Source organism: Cotesia glomerata, linkage group LG1 (assembly GCF_020080835.1).
Source record: "Cotesia glomerata isolate CgM1 linkage group LG1, MPM_Cglom_v2.3, whole genome shotgun sequence".
Taxonomy (NCBI): domain Eukaryota; kingdom Metazoa; phylum Arthropoda; class Insecta; order Hymenoptera; family Braconidae; genus Cotesia; species Cotesia glomerata.
In genome coordinates, this window is record NC_058158.1 from 33,112,687 (window position 1) to 33,129,049 (window position 16,363).

Genomic DNA, 16,363 nt, shown 5'->3' on the forward strand with positions numbered 1-16,363 from the left:
CCCTTCACCCCTCCGCCCCATGACCGGTACGATCAGGCCTGACTACTCTCTCGCACTAACTGCCTATGCCTTATTAGCAATACAGTCCAGGCGAAAAGCTTGTCCGAGTCAATGGAGTGATGAGTTAATCGGGCATCTCTCCTCTCACGTACGTAAAAATCTTCTATATGTATAATATTGGAGCGTGTGTCGAAACCAAGCGGATAATAACTGCCGGATCGATCGGCTGACATACACGCACTCTGTCCTGTTCTTTTTTCATTAATTTATCTCAAAACTCAAGACTCTTGGAGTCCTTTTTTAAATACATACATCTTTTGCTAACCATTTCGGCAGTCAAGTACTTTTATTTGTTGTATAAATATAAATAATATGTACTTTTATTATCTTTTGTTTGGCAGGTAAAATATTGGCTGGTCTGTAGGTTAGTTAGACTTAGTTATTGTATGTTATATTATGTATGCACGGTAGAGTGAGAGACCGCGGTGTTCGGCGTTCGGTGTTCGAACGCCGTATAGAAAGGTACAAAACGTGTAAATTCCTGCGTGTGGTCGGGAGACTCACACGGCCGATTTAAATATCAAAGGCGGCTTAAATCTGACCTATACCACGTTGAATCATGTTACCTACGCAGCTTTCTCCCTCCCGCCCGTCCCGCTACCACCCCCTAAGCCTGTCGCATACGAGAATCAAGAGACGAGAGACTAGGTGCAAGCATATATAATAAGTATAATAAGTACATAAGTGTATGTGAATAGATTGGAGAGCACGACCTTGGGTCGGTAGTCGTCGAGTGTAAAACTCGCGCGAAAGGTCAAGTTCCCATGATTTAACGCAAGTGCCACCTGACCCACTCAAGCTCCAGCAAATATTTATACATATTATATATTACTTAACTTGTAACTTGAAATTACTTTAATAATAATATTATTATTTATATTTATTGTAAATTATTATTTATTATAATGTTTGTTTGAATATAATACTTGTAGCTTGGTCTGTACCTTATTTGCCGATAATCACCGTCGGATTGAGGGCTTGGGCTCGGGCTTCGAGCCGGAGGGTAGCCGGCCCGATGGCTATTTTAGTGGGTGGAAAATTACACGGCGGCTTACACAGGCTCTAAAATGGGCAGCTCTCTTCGGTTACCAACAAACTACTATTATAATCATTATGTTTCGGGCGCGTATATACACTTTGGTGAAGCCAAACGCCTCTCGCTCAGTCAACCAGTCAACATATTTACTGGCTCGTTAACGTGTCCTAGCTGAGGTAAAAGAGCGAGGGAATATAACGATCGACCGGTTGGAAACTGTTGCGTGAGATAAACGAAGACAGGAAACAATAGTCGACAGAATGGAGGTAAGGAGCTGAAGATTTTAGTTGGTTGTTCGTTGTTGGTTATTCGCGAACCGTGAGTAAAAGCCCCTCCGCGAATTTTGTTGCCTGATTTTTTACGTTTTACTTGCTTTTGATTGAGGCGCCTCGCCGGTGCACCGTACAAGGGGATGAGGGCTATAAAGGTCCGCTTGAAAAATAAAACCCACATCTTTTGGAGATACTTGATTTTATTTTTTTATCTTTATATACTAACCAATCTCTTCTGCTTCTTTTCTTGCTTCAACATACACAAATATCTCTTATATATATATATAAAGAGTGGCGATTTTGTCTACATGTTTTAGTATACGCTTGCGTGTCTATATACATAAATATAGTCCCCAAGTGAGCGGGAAAAAATGAGAACAAAAAATGTGAAATGAGGTAAAAAGTCGAGCAAGAATATGTGAAAAAAAGCAGAATCAAGAATAAAAAAAACAATAACAAAATAACAAAAAGTTTATATAGGGTAAAAGACGACCAAGCGGTTGGCGAAGCAGCCAGTGTGTAATTTTGCGCCAGCTTAGGAAAACACGACGGCCACCCGCGTGCCACTTGCGAATGCATATTTAAAAATAGAATTGCACGGTATTTGTATTTATATATATGTATACGTATACACGCACACAGATACAAACACACGGCTCATTGTTGAGAGGCGAAATGAGATTGATGAAGAATAGGAGAGTTGTGTTGGTGATCGACTCATCGGCTCCATTATTCATTCGTTAAATAATCATTTATCGGCGGCTCTGTTATGTGTACATACGTTGTTTTATTTAAATTAAAGTTCATTTAAACTAAAATATATTTACCACACCAATAATACTCTTTCCACTGAACGGATTAAAAGGTATTAATACAGCTAACAGCAGGTATCAGAATTTAGTAAACCGTCTCAGGTAGCAGTAGCCAAGTGACATTAGTCAGAGTTATTTAGTTAAAAGAGTGCTAGCCGATCGATAAAGACATAAATTTAAATATATTTATGATTATGATTATATGTATACATATATATTTTTTCGATGCCTTCTTCGATTACAACTAAACAGTATATAAAATAAAATAAAATAAAATAAAATAAAATAATATATTTTATGATTTAATCGCGGCAGAATAAATTGAATTGTGTTTCTACTCTTAAATCCAACCCCGAAATAATAAATGTCCCACTCACTTATCGGCTGACTCAGACGTTTGGCTGAGTAACAATTTCATCGTATACCTCTTTATAAACATGTGTCTGTCGGTTAAATATATTATGAATAAGATCGGATCGACGTGTGGAGGTTTTATCGATTGTGCTAGTATAGTTATTCTATCGATTGAAAAAGGAGTTCTTAATATGGTGCGGGCGGGCGGGCTTAATAAGGAGCCAAACTTTCGGCGTGGATCCAACGATCAGACTTGGGATGAAAGGGGACAGGGAACCCGCGGGGCCCTTGGGGGGACAGGGAGGAACGTTGATACAGGAGGTCAAAAATGCACTCAAAAAATTGCCGCCAATTTGAATTGCTAATGCAGTCACCGGCGGCACTGTGGTGGTTTCTCTGTTGGTCTTTCTTTGGGACTCTAAGCGACTGCTACTGACACAGCTACCAACTACCAGCTACTACTTCTGGCTGCCTTGGGGTATATACTATATTCTTGATACTTGATTTGCTTTTGCCCAGCTCTTCGTCTTTGGTCTTATACTTTGGATTAATACTGACGACGACGACGACTACGACGACTACGACGACTACGACGACTACGACGACGACCGCGCAAAACAATGGCTCCGTACCGGGTAGCGGTTTACCTCTGGAGTCTCCAATGTACTACTGGAACAGGCTAATACAAGGGCGAACTCACCATAGCTCCATATAAGTGTAAAGCTGCTCTCCTGATGGCAACTGCACCCCCTCGATCCTCAGCCCCTCAGCACACGGCTCTGTCTCCTTCCCAATTGATTTAATTCGGCTAAACACCGCGAGCCTCTGTACGTATCTCCTCTACCGTGAGATAATATTGCGAATACTTGTCCAAGTAATTGTTGGTCTGTAAAAAAAATTTAAAAACGTGGGAGTAATGAGAATATCATCGGGCACAGCTGTTTTAGCTGTTAGCTGTTACTGCTATTGCTAGCTGTTACTGTTGTTACTATAATATACTTACCGATATACGAGGAGTACTTGTTGTGTATACACTAAACTCGTCTCGGCGATGTGCGTGCATGCATGCGTGCGTGCATCGGTGCATCGTAGCTGGCCGGGAATCGAGATGAGAAAAAGAGTAGCGCGACATACCAAGAGCCTACCGACTGCCTTTACAAGGGCTTACCTCCTTGGCGTGATCTCCTTTCGTTGTCGCGCTGCATTTTGCGCGCCAACCAAACTTGCCAAAGGAGCTTCTTGCTACTCAACGGCATCATCGTGTTCGTACTGTCTTTTGTACGATCCGCCAGGAAAGAAAAGAGAGAGCCTCTAATACGATTACTACGATGATGACGATGATGACCACGTTTACCGTCATGTTCTACTCTGTACACCTTTATTTATATGGATTTTTCATCACATACATCCATACTTGAATCTATATAGGTACTGATATCTTGTATATGATATATATGTATAAATGTACATGTTGTGGATATGTTTCAACTCCCTTTGAATATGCACATATGTATGTTTTGATGATATGGCAATGTGTTATTGCTTATCTTTACTCTGGTTTTGGATGATGATGATCATCATCATACGATACGATATGTTGAGGATGACGAGAAATGATGCACACAGTACGGGCTACTTCGTATAGAAAAGTTGATGCCGCACTCGCTCGCGCCAGACCGCCAGCCAGTTCAGACGCGCCTCTTCCGCCAATGGTATTGAGCCTTAAAAGGATATTTGTCCTGCCTGCTATATTGGGTAACTCGCGAACCAACTTTGTCAGAGAGCAAGAAAGGGATAAAGTTGCGAGGGGAAAATAAAAAAAGACATTTATATGTATAAAGAGAGATATATGATGCGAGAAAGAGAACGATAGGTAATGAGAAAGAATAAAGCCACAAGTATCAGAGATGAGAGATGAATGAGAAAGAGAGCAAAGTATATAGATCTCTGGTTTGGATAGTATGGATTTAGTTTGTATTTCTTTTCTTCTCTATATGATACTCTTTACTCTACTCAATTTTTATTCTGACGCGCCGTTACGATTCCTTATGCCCTCACGTCGGGTCGCGGTGATTACCGAAGAAGAAATTGTTATCGCGACAATCAGAGTGTGGCGGGCGGTCGCACCCACAACTAAGCCTCTACACATATAAATGTATATTGATGTATCTCTATTTCTATGTGTACATATATCTGTGTTATGTGTACGCCACCGATTTATTTAACTGATGCGTAGTGTGTGGCCTTATGTCCATGTGTAACACACGTCCATCGTATAACAACAGCAACCAAGAGTGCTATTCCCCCGGTTGAACTCGTCTTGGACTTTTACGGGCGTCGGCGTCGGCGACGCGAAACCACGACGACGCCAGGCGTCGTCAACTCTCCGACATCGTAAAGATTGTTGGCGCCGTCCGCATCCAATCGAGACGACTCTCTTTGGGGGATGAGAATAAGTTATTTACCCTCAGTGAAAGCTTTACTCTCGCTTATATTTCTCACCCCCGCGTCAATAACTACGTCTATTGTGTGCACAACAAAAGAAAGAAGAAATAATAAAGATTAAATAGACAAATATATTTATTCTTCTATACGTCAAAATGGATCTTTACTTTATATATTTCTTGAGAAATTGTATATTGAAGCTTCGAGAGAGCTGTATGTTCTGTATTTTGATGCATCAACTGGGAATCAAACTGCTCGGATACCCATTGCCAGGTGGTTTTTTTATCAACCGGTGACATCCTAAACGGGAAGAACCAAGGCTCTCTTTCTCTCTCTCTCTCTTTCTGTCTTTCTTTTTACCCGAACGTTCTAACTCCTGATTGGGAAAAGAATAAGAGTCCCCTCAAATGTACATCCAACGTTTTCTCCTTATAAATATCAGGTCGATGTATATATTTGTCACATACGCTTGCGTTCTTTATATTATTAATTCCATATCCTTCTTTTCCTCCTTCGTATGTGAGCATGTGTATGTGTTTGTGTGTGTGGGCTGCATGTTCAGACGCGGTAACGCTGGTGACGACTTTGCCGGCAGTAGTACAAACGTTGAATCTGTTATAACTGGTACCTTATCTACTGACATTCTCTCTTGTCGCAGTCGACACCGTCAAAATTTATATTTTGTATTTTTTCCGACTACTGATATCCTGCATCCTGGATAAATTGGTATAGATACACTAGACATCCTTCCGTCCGAAAAATTAACTTTAGCTCCCTTTTATCTAAGGATTCAAACAATGACATCTCTTTGTCCAGTCCTTGTAACTAGGTATACAAATGATACAAAAGAACTCGAATGTCTGATTGACCAACCGGAAATCGATACATTTCCGTTAGCTTTTTATGTATTCACAGTGTAATTTCTTGCCACAAATATGTAAATAAATATTTGTTCAATTCTTTTTAAAATATACTGAAGATATTTACATGATTTTGATCGATAAGCGTTGAATAATTTTCAGACCTTTGGATAACAATCATTTATCACCGCGTTTGATATGGTCTTGAGCGTTATAAAAGCGAGCATATAGCTGCTTTTTCTTCATTTTCATCTTTATTCTTTCTTCTTCATACTCCTTTACCACATAATACATATAATACGCTCTAGTAGTGTAGTTCTTCTTTGGTTGCAACGACTACCAACACCTCAGACTCGATCTTGCTCATCTTCCATAGAAATAATATGCTAATCCTGTAGGGAAAGGCGGAGTTTAAAAAGTGCGCCGATAAATTTTACAGACTTTTGACGTAATTTCGCCCTCTTTTTTTCCTTTTCCTTCATTTTTTTTCTCCTATATCTTTACCCACATGAGGTAGTCAACTTTCAAAAGATTCTTCTTCTTCTCTTACACAGGAGCAAGAAATTCCGAGGATTCAACCACAACGACGACTCTTTTCAACTACTTATACTACTTGACTGTGTGAATTGGTGATATATTTTATTAGTTTAATTTATCAGACACTTATCCTCACACGGATAAAAGCCATCTTTTGCGTTAGGTTCTCATTGAATATTTTCAAAGGCCACCACTCTTAATATAGAACAAGTGCTGATGTATAAGACTTTGTGGGGTTACATAAATATCTTTATCTATATATATATATATATATAAGATAAGTTACATCTGTACAAATGTATCGGGATGATTATGCGTGAAACGGAAGTGTTGCTTGGCCCCTTCGATGTATGTGAGTGACGCATACGAACTAAACATATTTATGCACCCAAGCTAGTCATCATCTAAAATTTGTGCGGTCGGCTCCTTCATCGATATTTATCTATAAAGATATATAATTTATGTTATGATTGTTATAACAAAAGTTGAGAAGATTCGTTACACTTAGCCATGGATTTATCTGTCCACCCTTAAAGAGAGAAAAAAAAAGGGAAAAAGAAGATTTTTTTTCCTAAAGACGTGTGTAGTAGTACTGCTGACGGCAAGTGGGAGTTTGGCATTACACTTGAACCTTCTTTTACTGCACGTTCCTCTTATGCCTGATTGCATCTGGCATTTGTGTCACGCCCTCGAGTGTCCAGTCGATATGCCACTACGAATAGTCAATTGGTATTCAGGAGGAGATCCCGCCGCTGGCCAGACGGATTTGCGAAGAAGATGACCAAGTCCCAAGTTAGTCCATCCGGCTCTAATCGTTTATCTTATCTACTTGTATTCTCATTAACGGAATGACCAACCGATCTGTAAAATATTTAATAAAATACTCAACGATAATGACGATACAGATTTAGTCGGTGTTTCTTCTTTAACTTTTTTATTCTAATATAATTATTGTACTAAAGGGAGTAGAGTAGAGTTGTAGAGTAACGAGAGACAAATCGTTAAATACTGATGAGTCAACTGAAACACAATAATTTTTGATTGGAGTAGCGGTACAAAATTTATGACTAAAAATCGATAATTTTTCGTAGTTTTAATTGATAAAATAGTCGAGACGATAAACGTAGACGATACACAAGCAGGATCGTGAGATAGAGAAAGGGGAAGTTGAGCACAAGTCCGGACGAATCTCCGGGTTAATGGGGCTGAATCACAGATTGCAAGCTCTCTCGTTGGCTCCCCAACAATTTTAGCAAACGGCGACAAGCCTTTCGCGGGTTCGAGTTCGAGTTCGGGTTCGGGTTAACTCATACTCTCAAATATGCATACAATATATAAATGTCTATATAGATATTATAGCGATGGTGCACCCTACCCAGCCCTTGCCTCCCAATCGAATGAACGAGTGTATGCGCGACGACGCAGAGTGCCATTGTCTGTGTCGTGATAGTTATTATTATACCTACTTCGAGGCGGAAGCAAAATGGCTAAATGTCCTCTGTTCGATCGTGTTCTCTGATAAATCCGCTGGTACAACATACACCATACCTCTTCCTCTTCCTCCTCCCCCTTTCCCCCTGGATCGCGGCCTCGGGCCGTACCTCCTCCTCCACCTCCGCGCCACGCACTACTGGCGGATCTCTCAATGCAATAAATCAATTATAATATTCCACGGTTCGCTGCTATCGGTTATTAGTAAAAGCCGTCGACGTTCCGGAAGGCGGCCATATATCGCGCGCTGAGTGTGTGTTTCTCTCGATTAGAAATTTATTACGCAGTAGAGCCACACATCGTTTTGTATATCAGAATCACGCGTTACTCTTCATGATCCACGTTCTAACATTATTTTCGCTACGCGCTCATCAGAAATAGTCTTCCGCCAAATTAATAAAATTTTTTTCTTTTATTTTTTCTTCTGGTTCTTTTTCTTATTCTTATTCTCACCCACTCCTAACGATTGACGATGTGAATAATACGTTCCCCATCTTACGTTATTTGCTTGAGCACTGTCAGTAGTAAGATGATGTGGAATCGGTAAAAGTAAAAATATAGAAAGCCTAGTATGGGCGATAGATTTGCATATTACGACGATTCGAATCGGCTCCCTTGGCCGTTCCTCACCGAGCGTGACTCTCGAGTCTTTCCACCGTCTCCAATGCAAATTACAATATTCCCAGGTCGTTCTGTTCGAATATGAAAATATATGCAGCGAGCACCGACTGCCGTCACGGCCGATAAAAATAAGCGTATCTTTTTCTTCCACAGTTCTATCTAACTCTCTTTCTCTTTCGGTTAGTTTTCTTCTCCATCTTCTTTTTATTATTATTTTTTGGTTCTTTTCACATCTCGTTTTATCGTTTTACTGTGTGCTTACATTCATTGCCAATTTTTTAAAGCTCTCGTCATATTCGTATGTACATCAGTTCTCAGCGTTTCTCTCTTTCTGTGGTCCATTCTCCCGTGTACCTGCGATTTCTGTGTGTAAGCCGTGTATCAATTTCACGGAACAACGCCACCGCGTTGCTCTATCTCGCTAATCCCCACCGGCCCGCACGCCATCGCTATTGTCTCTTTTCTCGAGCATTATGACCCGCCAGGACCGCAGTAACTCTGACACTCTCAACTCCCGGTAATAGTGCCGGTGATTGTGTTAGATAGAGTCTAGTCTTGTCTCGCTCGATGTAAAAAGTTGTCCAAGCTATGTACCGCGAACAACCCCAGAATAGTACTCTCTGTATCTACCGCACAATATAATATCTATCTATACATATAGTTTTCGCTTTTGTGTAAAAGTTGCAATCCTGATGGGCGGCGCCGACTCGCGACCACTCTTATAATACTCCCATCCTCTCTCTCTGATGCTCTTTTACCTCAACTCACTTACAGAGTAGAGCACGCTATCCTTTCTCTTTTTCTCCAATGAGATATCCTACCATATCATATCGTATCACACTCATCTCATCTCTTCTCTCCTCTGCTCTCTTTACTTTGGATGTTTGAAACAACGCGAGGGTTTTCTCGTTGTGGCGATCATGATTCGTGGGACAATGTTATTTTACGGCGCGATGCACTTGAGCCTCTTTCATCCGGAATAGCAGTGTGTACGACGGCGAGTCGTGAGCTGTGCTGGGCCCAGTCCACCGTTCTCCGTAACGTTCCGCTGCTGGAACCTTTAATCTCATCACTCGCCCCGGATTATTCTCCCTCCACTTGTTTTCTCCCTCTCTTTCTATCAGCCCCCTTGTTGGACTATTCTTTCTTTGTCTCTTCCACTTGCCAGCGCTCAGTTTCTCCCCTTACACGACACTGCCGTAGCGGTCGCACCACCGCGTGTAAAACTGATGGATGAGGAGATCGAGGCAAAACCATTATCGTTTTGATTCTAATTCAATTAATATTTTTTGTAACATCTAAGAGTGTTTACTGTGATAAATTTATATGCTCAAAGATTTTATATCCAGCAGACGATTCGATGCAGCAAACGCGATTAAGGGTTTTACATTACTCGCCTCTTGTCTAGTCTTCTATATCTTACATCATATCAACTGTATGTATTATTTTATTGTGGCCTTTAACATCTGCAGCAGTTTCAGGCTGGCGTTAAATTTAGATAAAATTTTATGTAGAATTGATAAAAGTAATGATAAAGTTGAATATCTGCAAATCAGCATTTTTTTAAGACGCTGTCACATACTTGTCGTTGAAAATTTAGCTCCAGGGTTTTTACTTGATAGCTGTCAAATGTTACATTTATTTAGTATTTCTATCGAACTCGACACTCGCCCTCTAAAACATAGTAAAAATCATCAGTTTTCTTGTAGGTATACATATATAGGTGTGTTTGGTTATTGAAACTATCAGAGAGCACTCGGTTCTCGAGGGCTTAACTCAATTTCGCGTTCCATCTGAGACTATATAAGAAAGTGTCCCTCCGGTGAGTGTTGCCCGTCAGACGGCCACTTTGTCCGTCAATAAGGCAATCCGTCCGGCAATTGATCTATTGGTCTACGTAGAATGGCTTTTGAAGCCCCGGGAAATAAAATTTAGCGCCTCTTATATCCGATATATATCTCGCAGTATATATTAAAAGAAGGGAAAGGGGACACTAGGACACTACCGAGTATAAATATAAGGATATATCGTATCGTATCGTGAGCATAAAAAAATAATGTGGGAACGAAGCTACAGTGTCACTTGGGCAATTACGGATAGCCTCCGTGGTACAGTGGATAGTATTATATAGACTGCGTTTTTTTTCACCGATCTTTATCTTACCATAAAACTAATCCCTTGGAAATCGCACGGGCGGCATCATCGTCAGCCTGCCGGAGGGTCTCTAAAAAATATTTTATCAAGTGCTTATACGTTTGAGCGGTCACCCCCCGACCACAAAAAATCGAATCCAATTTTGGCGATAACATCTTCGCGCTTTGCTGCCGCTACTGTCACAATGTGTGGCATCACGCAATCAGGTGTTGGGTCTTATAAAGCCGGACAGTGTCCGATTTCAACTAAATTTATGCATTATTACAACTTTCTTCTATATACCTACACACATTTATGTATGTATATATATATAATATATATATCTGTATAAACTTCTTGTTATCATTTCCTTCCAGGCAATTGTATTCTCGACTTTTCGCCTTTTAAATTCTTATATTTATCTTTAGACATTGACAAATCAAGTCACTAGAATGACAATGCTTGGCTACTATTATTGTTATTTTTTTTTTCTCGTTACTTTGCATCTCAAGACACTAAATTAAAAATTTAACAGTTTTATCATTTTAAAAAAATTAAAAGGATAAAAAATTCATCAGTACACTGAACATGTAATAAATTTTTTAGTTAAAATATTTCTTTGTAAGAAAAATCTATTTGTATTGATATGAATTATAAATATTAAATATTAACTATGTAAAAATAATTGTCGTTAAAAATTGTTTAAAAATATAATCGCTTTTACTAATATTGACATACGTACAAATACATTTTTTTTAATCAAAATAATACTCTTAGTTCTTTTTATTAGGTAGATTTCTTTAGAAATCTAACTATTGTGGCCGGTCTCATATCGTAATTTTTAGAAAATTTTGTCATAATATGTTTCATTTCATCGAGTAATGTCGAAAAATGGCATTGGCTCAAAAGTTTATATATGTATTTATGTATGTATATTTATGTATATATATATATATATATATATATATATATATTTATTTATTTATGTGATATAACGCGCCATGTCAGCCGGATTGCGCCCACAGTTCTCAACCGATCGTCATGAAATTTTGTGAGCTTATTCTGTGGATCAATACCAAGATCAAGTTCGAAGATGAGCAAAATCGGCCGGTTAGTTTACGAGTTGTGGTTGTTTAAAAATTTTTTTCATTTTCAAAAAATTTTGAATTTCGTAGATTTTATGAAAATAATTTTCCAGATGTAAAAGATAGATAAGATCTATCAAATTTATCTTAAACTTCATTTAATTACCTTCAATATAAACTATCATTTGTCTAGTTTTAATGATTTTTTTAATTAATTTCGTGATTTTGAGAATTTTCAATAATTTTTCAATAAATGTATTTCAGCTCTTTTTCTTCAAATAATTTTTAGGCCGTGAAAGATAGCTTAAATCTATCAAATTTATGTTAAAATTTACATAATTATCTTCAATTTGAGCTATTTTTTGTCGCCTTTTGATACATTTTTCAATTTATTTTGTAGTTGGAAAAGTTAAAAAAAAACTAGAATAAATAAATTTTTAGCTTCTATCTTCAAATGACTTTCATCTGTTACAAATCCTATTTTTTAGGTAGATGTCTTTGTTCTGCAAAAGTATAATAAAAAATACATTTCAGGACATTATTGCCTTTTAATAACGTGTTTTTTTTAATATTCAAACGAGAAATCTACCTATCCATGTCGGGTATGGCCGAATGGCGCTTTTTTAAATGGTTAATAATAAAAAAATAATTTTCAATACATTGGAAAAAAATATATTTATATTGAAAAATTAAATTAAAAACGCAAAAAAGTATTAAAACATATTAAAAGAAAAATTTTGCGATTATCTTCATTTTTCAATTTTTTTATGGCTAAAAATAGATTTTAGAGTCCCACTTTTATATATTTACCAAAAACTCATTTGATTTAAGAGTTTTTCTCTTGAACTAAGAAAAATAATTTTTAAGAATTTGATCATCTTCAATTAAGGCAGAAAATTATTTAATCAACTAAAATTTACTTAAATCGATATGAATTTTTCAATTCAAGTACTTATTTCTCTTATAAAAGATGATAAACCTCTTCAAAATCTTCTTGATTTTTCCTTTAACTTTAAAGTTTAATTTATTTTCAGCGTAGTTGAATATTTTCGACTACTCTAATCAACGATTAAATACTCTTGAGTAGGCATGAAACAAGACTAAACCTATTGACGTCACAATTAAGAGCAAAAGCTTCTTAATATAAATATCTATTTCTATCCTCATAAATAATTCCATTAATAAGAAATAGGATAAGTAATTGATATAGTAAAGACAGAGATGAGTAGGTAAAAGTATGTGTAAATTCTCGAGACATATCCTCCGGGTTGATACTTGCGTAGCAGAGACAGAGAGAGTATCTCTCACCAGCTGTATCAATATTCATCAGCGTCCTATGTTCGGCTCGAGCAAATTCGAGGATTAGCCAGAAACTTGACGCCCTAGCGTACATCCGAGGACGAAATAGGAATAGAGCTCTAATCCTAGCGGCCCAGTGACGTCATATTGCATAACAATTAATCAACGACTGTGGGGACAGTTTCGTCCTTCCTCATCCTCGCACCACGTATTATATAGATATATAGTTTAGAGTTATTATATATATATGTAGGAGTAGTAGGTTACTCTATACGTCTCTCTGCTCGACGACTTAACTAGCCGGGCCCAACGGACTGGCTACTACCGATAATCATTTCACCAGGCAGCTTAAAGTGCCACTGGTTAACGCTAAGCCGATTTAAAAGCGATTCCCATATCCACTGCGACGAATTCCAGCCTATACATAAATCAAAACTTTTTAGTTAACAGTTTTCATAGCTTCATTCACGATGATGTATATCTAATGTGTAATATCTACTGCATACATACATATATCATACATAATGTGTAGTAAGTAGCAGTACCTTTGTCTGCTTTGCTGAATGTCGACTTTATCATGAGTTCTACTTATATTTTTTACAAAATATTGTTATTATGAGTGTCTTGAATATAAATATGTTAACTAATACTAACTTGCGCATTTAAATGACTGTTGTAACTTATATAATCTATGCATTGTTCCATTTAGTGCTACACATCATACTGCTAGATAAATAACTGTAATTACTAAAATATTCAAATTACGAAATGTTCAAATTCATATTCTTTCTTTTCTTTTGTTTTATGAACTAAAGTCATTAGATAGTAATTTGGATAGACTTTGTTTAGAGACAACGTTACTTTTCTTATTACTTATTTTTACTGTCTTATTATTTTATATCCATTACTGTTTAACTAATTTTATTATTACTATGTATTCATTTCTATGTAAGGCCCTTAGGGAGCTAAGGCTTCAGGGTCTAAAAATTTGGTAAATAAATAAATAAATAAATATCATTTAAACATAATTTTTATTACGAATTTTCAAGTTAGATTTTAAGATTTTAACTTTTCACAATTCTTAGATAGACAATGTGTCTAATTTTGATTTTTTTAATGTCTTCTGATATAAATAATGTTAATTGAATTTAATTTTTCGTCACATTTTAATCCGAGTTTGAATTTAAGGTAACACTGTCGATACGAAAATTGTCAAATTTGAAGTATATTATTTATTTATTTAAGTTAATTTCAGCTTGCTCTAATAATCTCGTATTTCTTGAACACATTTTCAATAAGAAAATTTTCTTACAAATGTCAAATACAAAATCTCGAGTGATTTATGTAGTAAATTTACCAATGAAAATTAGCGTTGGAGAAACAGAGAGGAATAATTCGTTATTTATTCTTATAATATAAAATTCATGATTGAGTTGAAGTTATTTAGTATAGAAGTTATTGAATTATTGAAAAAATTGACCCCAGTTCCTTATTGGTTGAGATTAGAGCGCCCAATTTTAATTTACAGCTAATCATTACTATTACATACTCTGAATCTGTTCTTTCAATTATTGAAAATCTTCAGTATGTTATTTTTCCTCATTATCTAAACTTTTATTAAAATATGATCGGTAGTTTTTGTGAAATTCAATGTTAAAAGCTCATATAAGACTCAATTTTAAAGCTCAATATCTTTTTATTAGTTCTCTGCAGCTTGTCAAAAACTTAGTAAGAGTATTATCTTAGCATATAATCTACTAAGGTACCAAATTTCATTCAATTTAAAGTAATTTTACGACTGACAGTACTATCTTAATAAATTATTAGCAAAAAATTTTATGTGTATTAATAAATATTGATTGAATTATAATTAATTTAAAAATTTATTTTTAAAGTAAGGTAAAAGCCCCAATAGATGATCATGTACCAGTATATGATCACTCCATGTATTTGTATACCTATATTTGTGAATATAGATATACAGATACAAGGAGTGATCATATACTGGTACGTGATCATCTATTGGGGCTTTTACCTTAAATTACTTGAGTAAATTAAAAAGAAAATTTATTTTTTTATCAGTATCTTCTCGACATTGAAGTAATTTTATTTTTAAAATTGTTATTATAAATAAAAAAAATTAGAAAAACGGTAAACCCTGAAGGCCATCCGTGCAACTTCCCGCTAATTTCATACCTAGGTGCATAAAACTGCACTAATGACGTTTTTGAGCTCTTCGAGCTCAAAAGTCTGATAGAAGTATCATAGAACAATATTTTTTAAATTTTCAAACCGCACTAACTTTTGAATGAATCAACCGATTTTCACGCGGTTGGCATTATTTGACGCAATTTTTTTAGTTTCATGAAGAATCTTCAAGTTTGAATTGATAAAACTAGGAAATTTGGAGTAATTCCAAAAAAACACTTTTTTTGGTTTTCTTTCGTTTATGATATTCCTTGAACGAATTGACCAATTTTGACCGGCTTGACGGCGGTCGACGTAATTTTTTCATGCTAATAGCTGATTAATTTTTAAAATCGATCAGTGCAGCCGTTTAAAAGTTATTCCAAAAAATGTCGGAGTTATGTTAAAAAAACACTTGTTTCCAAATATTTTATCGAGGATATCTCTCGAACCAATCAACCGATTTCCACGTTTTTGGCGGCGATCGACGCGGTTTTTTAAGTTATAAAATTATTCTATATCATCAAAAACGATCCGAGAAAAAATGACAAAGTTATGTCAAAAAAACACTTTTTTCGGTTTTCTTTCGTTCACGATATTTCTCGAACGAATCAACCGATTTTGACCGGATTAGCGACGGTCGGCGTGGTTTTTCAAGCTTAAGGACGGATCAGTTTTTGAAGTTTATCGATAGAGCCGTTTAAAAGATATTCTAAAAAAACCACTTTCAGAAATGATTTTTATCTTATTTCTTTTGAGATTTTTCAAAATTTCTCAAAATCTATCGGTCTGAATCGGTTCAAGTTCTCAGGAAATCTAAATTTGAGGGAACTTTTCAGAACGCCATTTAGTACGTTCCGATCGGTTCAGTCGTTCAAAAGTTATAAGCGAGTCACACACACACACACACACACACACACACACACACACACACACACACACACGCGCGCGCGCGCGCGCGCGCACGTACATACATACATACATACATACATACATACATACGTACGTACGTACGTACGTACATAGTGACTACCTCGCAGGGATAGTCAGGGAAGCTTCCTGTGACCTTCAAACGTCGAGATCTGATGAAAACTCGATTTTTGCAAAACGGGGTGAAAACAATAACATCCCGATTTTTGAAAATCTTCGATTTTCTTAGTGGGAAGTTAAA